General features: G+C 33.1%; 1 protein-coding gene across 1 annotated transcript in view; it reads left to right on the forward strand.

Moving 5' to 3' along the window:
• Positions 1-502: 502 nt before the first annotated feature.
• Positions 503-12090, forward strand: part of LOC126757173 (glycine receptor subunit alpha-2) — a 34594-nt gene continuing 23006 nt past the window's right edge. The window contains exon 1 of the mRNA XM_050470868.1: positions 503-1026. The gene's annotated coding sequence lies outside the window, so the exon portion shown is untranslated. The remainder of the gene's footprint in view (positions 1027-12090) is intronic.

The raw sequence follows: 12090 nt of genomic DNA on the forward strand, positions 1-12090 counted from the left end.
TATATGTACATATATACATATTTGTATTATTTGTAACAGCTGCTGGAACGGCACAGAAGGTTAACAGGAAGGTCCACGCTTCTGCACTCATACTCCAAGGAATTGCATACACTTCACACACACACACACACACACACACACGTTTGCAAATACAATAATATTCCGCATGCGATAAATACTAAGTAGCGGTTTGTTAGCAATACTTAGGTCTATGGAGTAATGGACACCATGCCACCAGACAGCTGGAGCGATGGGCGACTCCACCGGTCGCGCCGGCATAATTCCGCTACACATCAACACACTCACAAAAAACAACGCAAGCAACTATTTACATATACATATAGACGCATACACACACAAATTTAGACGCTTATGAAGTTCAGCCGTCGTGACAACGCTTCTGGTTGATTTTGTTTGATGCTCGTCGGTTGGGGAAAAAACAATCGCTCACTCGCCGCTTCATTCAGTCCTTTGATGGCGGCGAAAGGACTTTGACGCGCGCAAAGTCCTTTCACGACGAAACAACACACACACACAGCACAAATTAGAGACAAGCGAACGCAATAAAAAAAAAAACAATAACGACAAAAAGGCCGAGCAAACACGTCGTGCATTGGAGTACGAGCGCGAGCACGAGTCATCGATGCGCAGTTGGTTGTGCGGTCGCTAGCGAAACGCAGCGTCGCAAAGTCGGCTAAAGTTGGCTAAAGTCAGCAAGGCGCTTAAGCTTAGTGTATAGTTGGCTAGAATACTAGCACAGTGTTGCATAGTGTATAGTGGCGCAGAGCAGCGTGTTTGCCAGCGGTCGTTGGTGTTTGTTAGTGACGTCGGTCAAAGTACTGCTGCACTTACGTTGAGCTCGAAGTAATGCTAACGGTGCTGAATTGACGTAATTAGTATTAGCGCAAGAAAGAGAAAATAAAATTGTCGAAAAAATTGGCAAAAATAAGAATAATATGTGAAATATAAATGGAAAAGGTTGTGTTTATTTGAAAAAGTGCAGCGAAAACGTGAGGGAGGAAATACGTAAGTTCGTTTCGGGTAGTAAAAAGTAATCATATTTGGAAAAAAGTAGTAAAAATCGGAAAAAGTATTTAAAAAGTAACAAAAATCGGAAAAAAGTATTTAAAAAGTAATAAAATAATAAAAGAAATAGTAAAAATACAAAAGAAAGTATGTATATTGAACAATATATACAAAAAAAAAAAAAAATTCACATATTTTTGCAAGCAACGTAAAAAATAAATTGGCAACGCGTTTCTCGCGTGTTTCGTGACGGATTCAGTGAGTCTTAAACTTTATGGCACTAAAATCGTAATTATTGTTTCCGCTTATATGCAAGTTGAACGGATTCGAAAACTGTTCTAACAACAAAGCAATAAAAAAAAAAACAATAATAAAAATAAAATAAACAAAATTAAAAATACAATAATTTATTACAAAAGCTATTAAATTTTAGAAAATTAATTACAAATTAAAAAAACAAAAATTAAATTGATATAGGTAATTGCAGACATTTACAAAAATTAATACAATTTAATTAAAAGCTTTAAGAAACTTAATTACAATTATTAAAAAAAAATTATATAAATTAATAAAGATTATTACAAACATTTAATTAATTATAAAAATAATAAAATTAATTACAAAATTTATTAAATATAATTAAAAACTTTAAGAAACTTAAATACAAAAACAAAAAAATTATTTAAATTAATAAAGATAATTACAAACATTTAATTAACTATAAAAATAAAATAATTAATTTCAGAAATTAATAAATTTCATTACAAAAATTAATTTAACCTTTAAAAATAATTAATTAATTAATAAAATTAAGCCTTATGGGATTAAAATCGGAACTATTGCTTCCGATTTGAAAGCAGCATAATAATAAAAAACTAACAATAACAAAATTAAAAAAAAAAAAAAAAAAAATTATTTAATATATAATAATGAAAAAATTAATTAAAAAAAAAAAAAAAAATAAATTATTTTAAAAAAATGTATAGAATTAACTACAAAAGTTACAAAAAAAATTAACTATAAAAATTATTGAATTAATTTTAATTGGAAAAGTTAGTAAAAATTAAGTACAAAAAATATCAAAATAAATCAAAGAAATTGAATTAAGTATTATATACAACATACATAAATTAAGTTAAAAAAATAATAACGTATTTTAAAAAATTAATTAATGTAATTAAATTAAAAAAAATTAATCTAATTATAATTTTAATTTAAAAAAATGTTAAATTATTAAAATAATTTTAACTAGAAAAATTTATAAAAATTAAGAACAAAAAATATTAAAATAAATTGAAGAAATTTAATTAAGTAATATATATATTAATAAAATAATTAAAAAAATTAAAAACTTACATACATTAAAAATTAATTAATATTACTAAATTCATAGTTAATTTAATATAAATTTTTTAAAAATTATATTAATTACAAATTATTAACGAAATTTAGTGCGAAATAAAATTAGCGGTTAATAATTAATGAAGTGATAAAGAATGAATAAAATTAAAAAAAAATTAAATTAAATTAATCAAAAAATATGAATAAAAGTAGCATATGATTTAATTTCAGTATTTTTTATAATAAAAATAAACAAAAAAAAAAAATTAATATAATTAAATTTACAATTAGTCCAAAACAAAATTTTAATAAATTTAATTACAAAAGTTAAATTAATTACATATTATTAATAATAAAGTTCAAAATTAAATTAATGTTAGATAATTAATAAAATTATTTGCAAAATTAATAAAATAAATTCACAAAAATTAAATTAATTCAAAAAAATAATAAAAGCGGTACATAATTTAATTCGTTCTTTATTAATACAAATAAAAAGTGAAACAAATTAATTATAATTAAATTAATAGTTAATCTAAAATAAACGAATTAATTAAAAATTAAATTTAATATAAACTATTATTAAAATTAGGTTAAAAATTAAATTAACGGTAAATAATTAATAAAGTTATTTGCAAATCTTAATAAAATAACTCAATAAAAATTAAATTAATTTAAACAAAATTAATAAAAGCCGTACATAACTTAATTACTTTTTATAATAAAAATAAAAAACGAAAAAAATTAATTAATATAATTAAATTAATAGTTAATCCAAATTAAAATTTTAATCGAATTAATTAAAAAAATTATATTAACTAAAAATTATTAACATAAATAAGTGCAAAATTCGATTAACGGTTAGTAATTAATAAAATTATTTACGAAATTAATAAAATAAAAATTAAATAAATAAACATTAACAAAAGCAGTAGACAATTTAATTTCAGTTTTTAGTAGTTATTACCATTTTTTCACGATTTTGGTTGAAATTATAAAAAAAAATAAATTTAATAATTAATTAAAAACATTAAAAATAGAAATAAAAACCTATTAATATTACTTTTATATAGATAAAAAGCATATATTTTATTATGCTGCTCTAAATGAGTTTTTCATTCTTAAAAAGATTGTGATATAAAAAAACTAATAACTATTTTTTTTAAATAAGTGAAATTAAATACTGATATTGAAAATAAGATTCAAAAGTTAAAAAAATAAACAAACAATCAAATGTGAAACAAATAATCAATTGAATAAGTGCATTAGTGTTCACATGTATTCTTGTTACGAAACATATGTCGCCTTTAAAAACCGTGAAAAAGAAAATAAAACAGTTATCATGACCGTTATTATTATTATCAATGTGTATGTGTATGTGCATGTGTGTGTGTGAAATTCAATCTTTGCGTATGCGCACTCATCCAAGTAGCTGTATTGGTTGTTTGATTGTGGCCGTGTTTGCATTGCGCCACAGCAAGTTACATACAGTGCCGGTTGGAAATATTGCGACAGTCAAAATACAAAACATATGCAGAGGTTTAAGTTAATGAACTAAATTGAAATAAGAGTGTGAATACGGTGCGTCGGAGCTTAAACATTTCATTAGCTTCCACTCCAAATAATTCTAATAGTATTTATAAACTGAGTTATATACCCTCCACACAGTAGATGAATTTTAAGGGCAAGTTATCGGGAATATAGCTTCTAATAAACAACCCTTGACGAAACATTAAATACACAAGTGTACTTTTATTAAAATTAAATTGACCCTTCATTTGAAGAGGTAATATTGAAACTCGAGATTAGGAATAGAACAATTTGTAAAGTAATCTAAGTTTGAAGAACTTTGTCTTCTTTATTGGCATAGACCCGCTTACGCATTTATAGCCGAGTTTACAACAGCGCGCTAGTCGTTTCTTTTTTCCACTATTTGGGATCAATCGGAGATTCCAAATGTAACCAGGTTCTTCTCCACCTGACCCAGCCAGTGGCTACCGCTGTCTCTCAATTCGCTGAACTATGTCGATATCGTCGTATATCTCGTACAGCTCATCGTTCCATCGTCGGCGGTATTCGCCCTTGCCAATTCGCAAAGAACCATAAATCTTCCTCTAAACCTTCCTCTCGAAAACTCGTAATATCGATTTGTCAGATCTTGTCATCGTCCAAACCTCTGCACCACATAGCAGTATGAGAATAATGAGTGACTTATACTGGTTGGTATTTGTTCGTCGAGTGAGGACAGGTCCAGAGGATACTTGATCCAAGACCGGAAGTCGTGAGCTGCATGTGCCATATGTAAAAGAATAGTTTTTCTAAGTGAATGGTGCTCAGAGAACTTACCTTACTTGCGTGAACTTCTAAACATGCTTTAATAAGGATAAAGCTGGGAATTTACCAGAATAGTCACGTCACGATTTTAAGACTATATTCTGCAGACTCAGTTTTCTTTTACATCTTAGTTGCTAAGAGCTCTTTCGTGTTTTTAACAGTTATTGTAGCGTTTTCACAGCCAATCAATGATTGAAACACCACCATTTTTTTCATAAATATTTTAGTTAAGAAGCAACATTCCTAGTTTACCATTCCTGGCTTCATAACCTCAATCTTCTGCTTTAGAGCTCTTAGAGACTCAATGTTTTCGAAAGTATATTGACGTTGAGCTTCCATTTCCTTTTTTATTTTGTTAAGGATCTGATGTTAAGGTACCTCTGTTTATCCTTCCGTCTGTTTGCGGTGATTCGAAGGTCATCTCAATAAGTCTCTCTCGGAAAACCACTATGTCGACGAATCTAAAGTTTTACCTTGGGTTGATATCGCTAAAGGAGTTAAAAGTTCCGTAGAGATATTGAAAAAGTGTGCTGAACTTTTATACGAGCTTGGCTGTAGCTTGGAAGCTTCATAAAGAGAATTTTAGACCGCGCAAGAAAATAATCTCGAAATAGTTTGCATGTGTTTCGGAATTTAATTAGTTATAATTTATTCTACAGCGGCTATATTGGAACTGTGCGATAATCACGTCCATTGCGGCGGTTCTTGAGTTTATAGTCGTGGTAATATGGTTCCATATGTCATGCCCAGACAAAGTCTTCAGAAAGAATATACACTCCATTGTTTTGAAGGTGGCGAAAGGAGTTGCTTTCCTTTGTTTTTGTAAGATTCAAGTGCAGAAGCACTCACTTTCGCGAAAGTATACACGCTGACCAAAGCAAGAAACAATGAACATTTAAGTATTGAAGTCTCGGCCAGTATCGCGTTTAATAGTTTCACGCCACTGATTTCCACACTTTCTACACGCATGTGACGTATTTGAAGACGATAGTGACTTGCAATAAATCAACGTCACTTGACGCATTCACTGCCGCATTGCATTGATTTGTGCGTTCGGCCTCATCACGTGCCGCTTCGGCACTTTGCAATGCTAATTAAGTCGCGGAGTTGCGAACAGACCTTCTCAACGCGGTTGCCACACAAATCCTTGCTTGATATTCACTGCTTCATTGCTTACAGTTAGCAATTTAAAGGCTAGCAAGGTTTGCAAATACAGCCTACCTTAGACCTTGTTGATGCAGCGCTGCAATAGACGGCATTTAAGTGGCGCAACGGCGTAAATTGGCTGCCTAATAAGTGAGCGAGAGAGCGAGAGGAGAAAAGGGAGCGTGAGTAAGTGAAAGTGAGCGGTAGCGCGCGAGAAGTTGAAGGGCCCCCGACAGTGCCATACCGTGATGCAAAATTTTAAATATAGCAGTGCGCTATTGATTTTGTATACTGTGTGGAAGGTTGCAGCGGAACTATCGGAATGACGACTCTGCCAGTTGGTGGAGAAAGAAATAATAACAGCGAAGTAAGGCTAAGTAGTACCAAGGAGAGGGCAATATGTGCTTCATTATTTTTTTTTTTGTGTTTATCAAGGATAATGTGTGAGATACTAGTTAATTTTGGCATGCCAACGATAAATATCTATGCTAATATGACTGGCTAGAGGCGAAATATTGCAGAAATGTCGTGATTTTGTGAGTGAGAGTGAGGGCGCTTTGGAGCTTTTGTGAATGTCGTTTTAGCTGTATGTATTAAAAATGCTAATCAAAGAAAGACGTTTCAGAGAAGGCAATTTTAGTGCAGGAAAAGGAAGAAATATGTGTCTATTAAGTAGGTTAATAAGTGAGTTGAAGAATCTACTGACGTCAGCAAGACAGTACATGGCGATTTCAGTGACATTTTGTGTTAGAAGCAGCTTAAACTACAAATTCTGTGAACTACAGCGTTGGCGGAAGACTCAAACAGTGAATTTGGAGCCAACTCCATAGAACCTTTTTGAAAAAACAGCAGCCGAGCTCATGAAAATCGAGCTTTTATAAACAGGCTCAGATTTACATTCAGCCAAAGTCTGCCCACTTAACTGGTCTCTGGCTGGAAGCCACCTTATTACATCCTTTTCGATAAAAAAGCACCAGCCGATCTCACGACAATCGAGCTTTTATAAACAGGCTCAGATTTACATTCAGTCAATGTGCGTTTAATCAGGTCTGGCTGGTAGTGTTCTGACGCCATCCTCACCACGATCGAACCTATGCAACCGCTATCTTTTTACATCCTTTTTGATAGAAAAAACAACAGCCGATCTCAAGACAATCGAGCCAAGGTCTATCCGCTTAACCAGGTCTGGCTGGTAGTATTCTGACGCCATCCTCACAAAGATCGATCTATGCAACCGCCATCTCTTTGCATCCATTACAATTAAAAGACAGCAGCCGGTCTTAGAACAATCGAATCTTTGTAAACAGGCTCATATTTACATTCAGCCAAAGTTTGTTCACTTAACCGGTCTCTGGCTGGGAGTTTTCTGACGTCGTCATGACGTCAATCGAAACTATGCCAACCGACGAGACTTTTGACTCACATTCAGTCGAGGTCTGTTCGTTTTCTAACACAAAATCTCATTAATTTTATGGTGCGACTGGGAATCTTTGGGCGCCGTCCTCTCGATAATCGTGCATATTTAACAGAAACGGTCTCGGATAGACTCAGTAAAGAAGATTTGTCTGCTTATGCAACACTAATAGGCAGTTTTTTGTGGATTCTACTGTTCTAGCTACGTAAAAGCTTCATCTGTTCCTACTAGACTCATTGAAAATAAATAATACTTTGAAGATAAGCTTAAAAACCTTCACATCGACCGAGCGTTCACCAAGATAATATACTAAGTAAATCTTCGAAATTATGTAATGAATAATTTTTCGAATCGTTTATTACCGAAAGAGAGGCCTTGAGGTCCTTTGAGTATATTCATTTCACACTTCGAAAGGGGCTTCCAATGGATATAAAGGGAGTTGTTTCACCTGAAGTTTAACAAGTTTCCCAACGAGTGAAGTTCCTTTTGACTTCGGTTCGCAACTTAATTAGTGTATCCTGAGACTTTTCCGCTTGATTTAACTTCATGTAAATTAAAGAACTGTGGCGAGCTTTCACTGACTGTAGACTGTTCTACTAAAACATTCTCTAACTAATTCCCTTCAACAAGGGTTTTGCAGAGGATTCTACTGTACCAGCTAACTCTGAAAAGAGGGTTGTAAACTTTGAAGTCTTTCACGGATTTAGCGATGGGTTTCCAGTCGGATGCTCATTAAAGACGATACAATTTTTCTCAACCAGTCTCAACCGCTGTTCCAGATTGTTCTCCACACTTGCTAAAAAAAAGTTATATGTAGTAACTGTACTCCGCTTTTAAAGATTCTTAAGAAATTCTTTTATTATTTTTGTGACCTGTCAGTCGACAAATAATACACTGTGCGCTTCAGCTCTACAATCTTCAATGAGTTTACTTAGTTGCCACGGCAGTCCTCGCTTAATCGTTTCTAAATTGAATTCACAAGGAATTAAGTAAACGAAAAACAATGATTTGTCAAAATTAATATAAAGATTTGTCAGCGTAAATAATATTAATGGACATGCGCACGATTTACTGTACACGAGTACACATACTCAGCGGTAAATCTCAATGACCTTGGCGTTAACTAATTGCACTGTATAAATATTTTGATAATTAAAGATTCCCCTACTGCCACCACGCTGGGTCAATGAATTCTTAACGCTTTCAGCATAACCTTATACATATATATATTAATTCACGAGCGTAATTCTTCGCTAGCCGAACACTTTGATTACAATTGTTCATCTCTTTGCTTCGTTTGAACTTAACATACGGAACTGTGGTGTACTCACAATTGAAGAAATACATAAGACATGAAAAAAGTAATTAAGTAATACAGCGTTGGATGAAGATATATCAACATTATCGGATACAGCGAAAGAATACTTTTGGAAGTACTGACAGGAAGCTTTAACCTTAAAGGTTGTATGTATATAGAGCTTCTTAGACCAAGGGAATTTATGGTGTAGACCCATTAAAGCTAAGCGTGAAGAAATTCAAAATTTCAAGTTGGGTTAAGACTATATGCTTCAGTCTAGATAATGGAGACTACTTTTTCAAAGAACCTACTGCTGTGATACTTTAGTCTATTTTGGCTTTTTTGAGACCGAAGCTCTGAAGTACCAAAGCAAATGGAAAGTAGTAAATCTTAGCAATATGTTCAAATCATATCTCTTGCAAACTGAAAAATTAAATATACCACGCCACGCCAGAGTGTACAAGAAGACCGTGGAGAGTTGATTCGGCGCCGTTCGCACCAACTCGGACTGACGTATGCAACGACTTGGTGCATTATACGTCGAGATCTTAAAATGAAAGCTATTAAAATACAGCTTGTGCAAGAACTGAAGCCGCTCGACCTTCCCAAGCCACATCGCTTCGCTCTATGGGCTCTTACAAAGTTCCAAGAAGATCTGACTTTTTCGAGCCAAATTTTGTTCAGCTATAAAGCCCATTTCTGGTTCAATAGGTATGTAAACAAGCAAAATTTTCCCATTTAGAACGAAGAGCAACCGGAAGAGATTCAAGAGCTGACATTTCATCCACATTTGGTGGAATCATTGGTCTATGTTTCTTCAGAAATGATGCAGGTGAGAACTTAACCGTTAAAGGCGCCTATTATCGCGCCAAGATCGTGTGATATCACACCGTTAGACTTTTTTCTGTGGGTATTTGTAAAGTCTTAAATCTATGCGGACAATCCCGCTTCGATTCAGGTCTTGGAGCAAAACATCACGCGTGCCATTTGCCAGTTACCAGCCGAATTGCACGAACGAGTCATTGGACTCAACGGATGGACCAACTGAGAAGTAGCCCAGGCTAAATTTGAAAGAGATAATCTTCAAAAAATAAATGCCAAAAAATGGTCTTTCGAATGATAATAAACTTTTCCCATTTAATTTGAAGTTTTTGTGTGTTTCTCAATAGGCAACCTCGAAATGGATCACTGTTTATATATACATGGCGAACAATATACTATATATTTATGAGATAGAAATTACCGAAATGTTCCAATATCGTATTAATGCGATAACTTCACTCTGTGATTACTCTGGCTAAGGTATTGAGAATTTGAAGCTAGTACAATCTTAATGAACCACAGGGATCTCAGAAAAAACAACAAGAAACTGAAAAATAATTTTCTCAATCAAGTCAGCTAAACGGATTCGATCTTGAAATGAATCCAAGAGTTTGATATTTCTTTTCGGGAAGTTGAGATTAGCTTCAGTTGAGAGCGTAGAGGTACAGGTGTTGCGCTAACTCAGAGCTGCATCAAATTGGATAAAAGCTGTTTCTGGCAAGAAACTGTTCTTCGCTCATGACTAGTAGTTTCATACCATCATGCTTCCTTGTGTGTAATCTAGAAGGTTCCATATGGAACTATCAAGCAATCTATTGCAAATATAATCTCATGAAGAGACATTTCGTTTCGATCTCCTTACAAAAAGGTTGTTTCGTCTCGTTTTTTTTTTGTAAGATCTTAGCTATGTTTTGTGTTTCAGAAAAGCTGACTAATGTTCAATGAAAAAAAAAATGGCATATTCTTTGAGGTTTAAAACTCATAAAATCCGATTTTCCTAACACGCAGCTGGACCGAGGCGATTTAGATAGTCTCGTATAAAATTGGTTCCTCGTATAAAAACTGTCTGGACCTAAAAAGTGCGGCCCGCTCCTAACCCACTTCCCATAGCGCCATCCCTCTTAAGCCGCCACTGTTTGAGGTGTACACGAGAAGATTTTGGCGGTCCCGCTTTTATTTATTAAAACTGTTGATCTGCTACAACAACAAGCTCTATCTATCTCAAACAGACACATAAATATACATATATACTATATAACATATCAAAGTGCTTACGGCGCACGCTTGAGCCGGATGCTGTTAAATATGCGCGATGCCAACGGTGTTTTTTCTGCTTCTTCTTCTACTGCTGCTTCTCGTTCTTCGCTCAATTCCTTATGTAAATTGGAATTGATAAAACGTTTTTGATGTGAGCATGCGATAGCCGAAGTGTCATTGTCAGTGTCGTACGCCGGCTGTCGCACAACAATAATAACAACACCAGCAGCGGTGATGAGTGTTGATCTATGGCAATTTACTTGTATGTGACCACATGTTGAGCTTGGACTTGAATGTGTGTGGGGGAAAAAAGACAATTTTTTTAATAAAAGAAAAAATTACAAAAGAAAACGAAAATAGTATGTAAAATTAAAAACAAAAAATAATTAAAAAAAGTAACAAAAATAATTTAAAAGAAAGTAAAAAAAAAATAAAAAATTAAAAAATAAAAAATTATAAAAAAAGAAAATTAAAAATTAAAAAAAATTAAATTATAAAAAATTAAGAAATTAATTTAAAAAAAATTTGAAATAGTAAAAAAAAATTATAAAAAAATAGAAAAATGTATGAAAAAATTAAAAATGACGTAATAAGCTATTTAGAAAAGAGCGAGAGCCCGAAATACCCAACAACAATAGACACATCAATGTGCTATCAACATATACGCCACACAGTCTATGCCACGGATCCGCTCCACACCAGTAATTCATATTTGTATAATTACAGTATTTTACTTTGCGGTAGTTTTTCGCTGCTTTTTTCTTTTTTTCTGCGCCACATTAATTCTTCCGCGCTGTGCCTTTTCAGAATTGTGCGAATGCAAATGTGGGTTGTCTGTATGTGTGTGTTTGCGTGTATTAGATTGCATTATATCGAATATCATGCGGTGTCATGCCATGGCATTCCATAGAGAGGTGTAATACGAGGCGTGCGGCATAATTCGACATACATATGTATATACATATATATGCACATATCAAAGAGTGAAAGGCCAATTTAGCGGGCGGAGTTATTGCAAGCGTATTTCATGCTATCCGCTGGAGTCGAATAGCAATGGAAAATCCCAACGCAAAACATTTTAGCAAATCTTCGTTATTTATTCTTGTACATTATATATGTATGTATGTCATTTTGTATGTTATATACGTATGTATTGTTGTGTATAAGTAAAGGACATATTTTTGCAATGTAAGCCTGCATTTTCCCGCTCATTATTGTAGAGCTGAGATTGCGCGATTTTAGCCCTTCGTATGCGTGTGTGTGTGTGTGTGACCGTTTTCATGCAAATTCATAATGAAAGTGTTTGGCTTTAATAATAAATATAAGTATGTATACAGACAGTTATAACTTTATTTACATTAGCAACCGTGCGCTGATATTAACCCATTTAATCGCTGATGTTTAAATATTTTTTAAGAAATTTAATCAATAGTTATAGTTTAGAGGTTTGATA

This window comes from Bactrocera neohumeralis, chromosome 4, assembly GCF_024586455.1.
Source record: "Bactrocera neohumeralis isolate Rockhampton chromosome 4, APGP_CSIRO_Bneo_wtdbg2-racon-allhic-juicebox.fasta_v2, whole genome shotgun sequence".
NCBI classification, from domain to species: Eukaryota; Metazoa; Arthropoda; class Insecta; order Diptera; family Tephritidae; genus Bactrocera; species Bactrocera neohumeralis.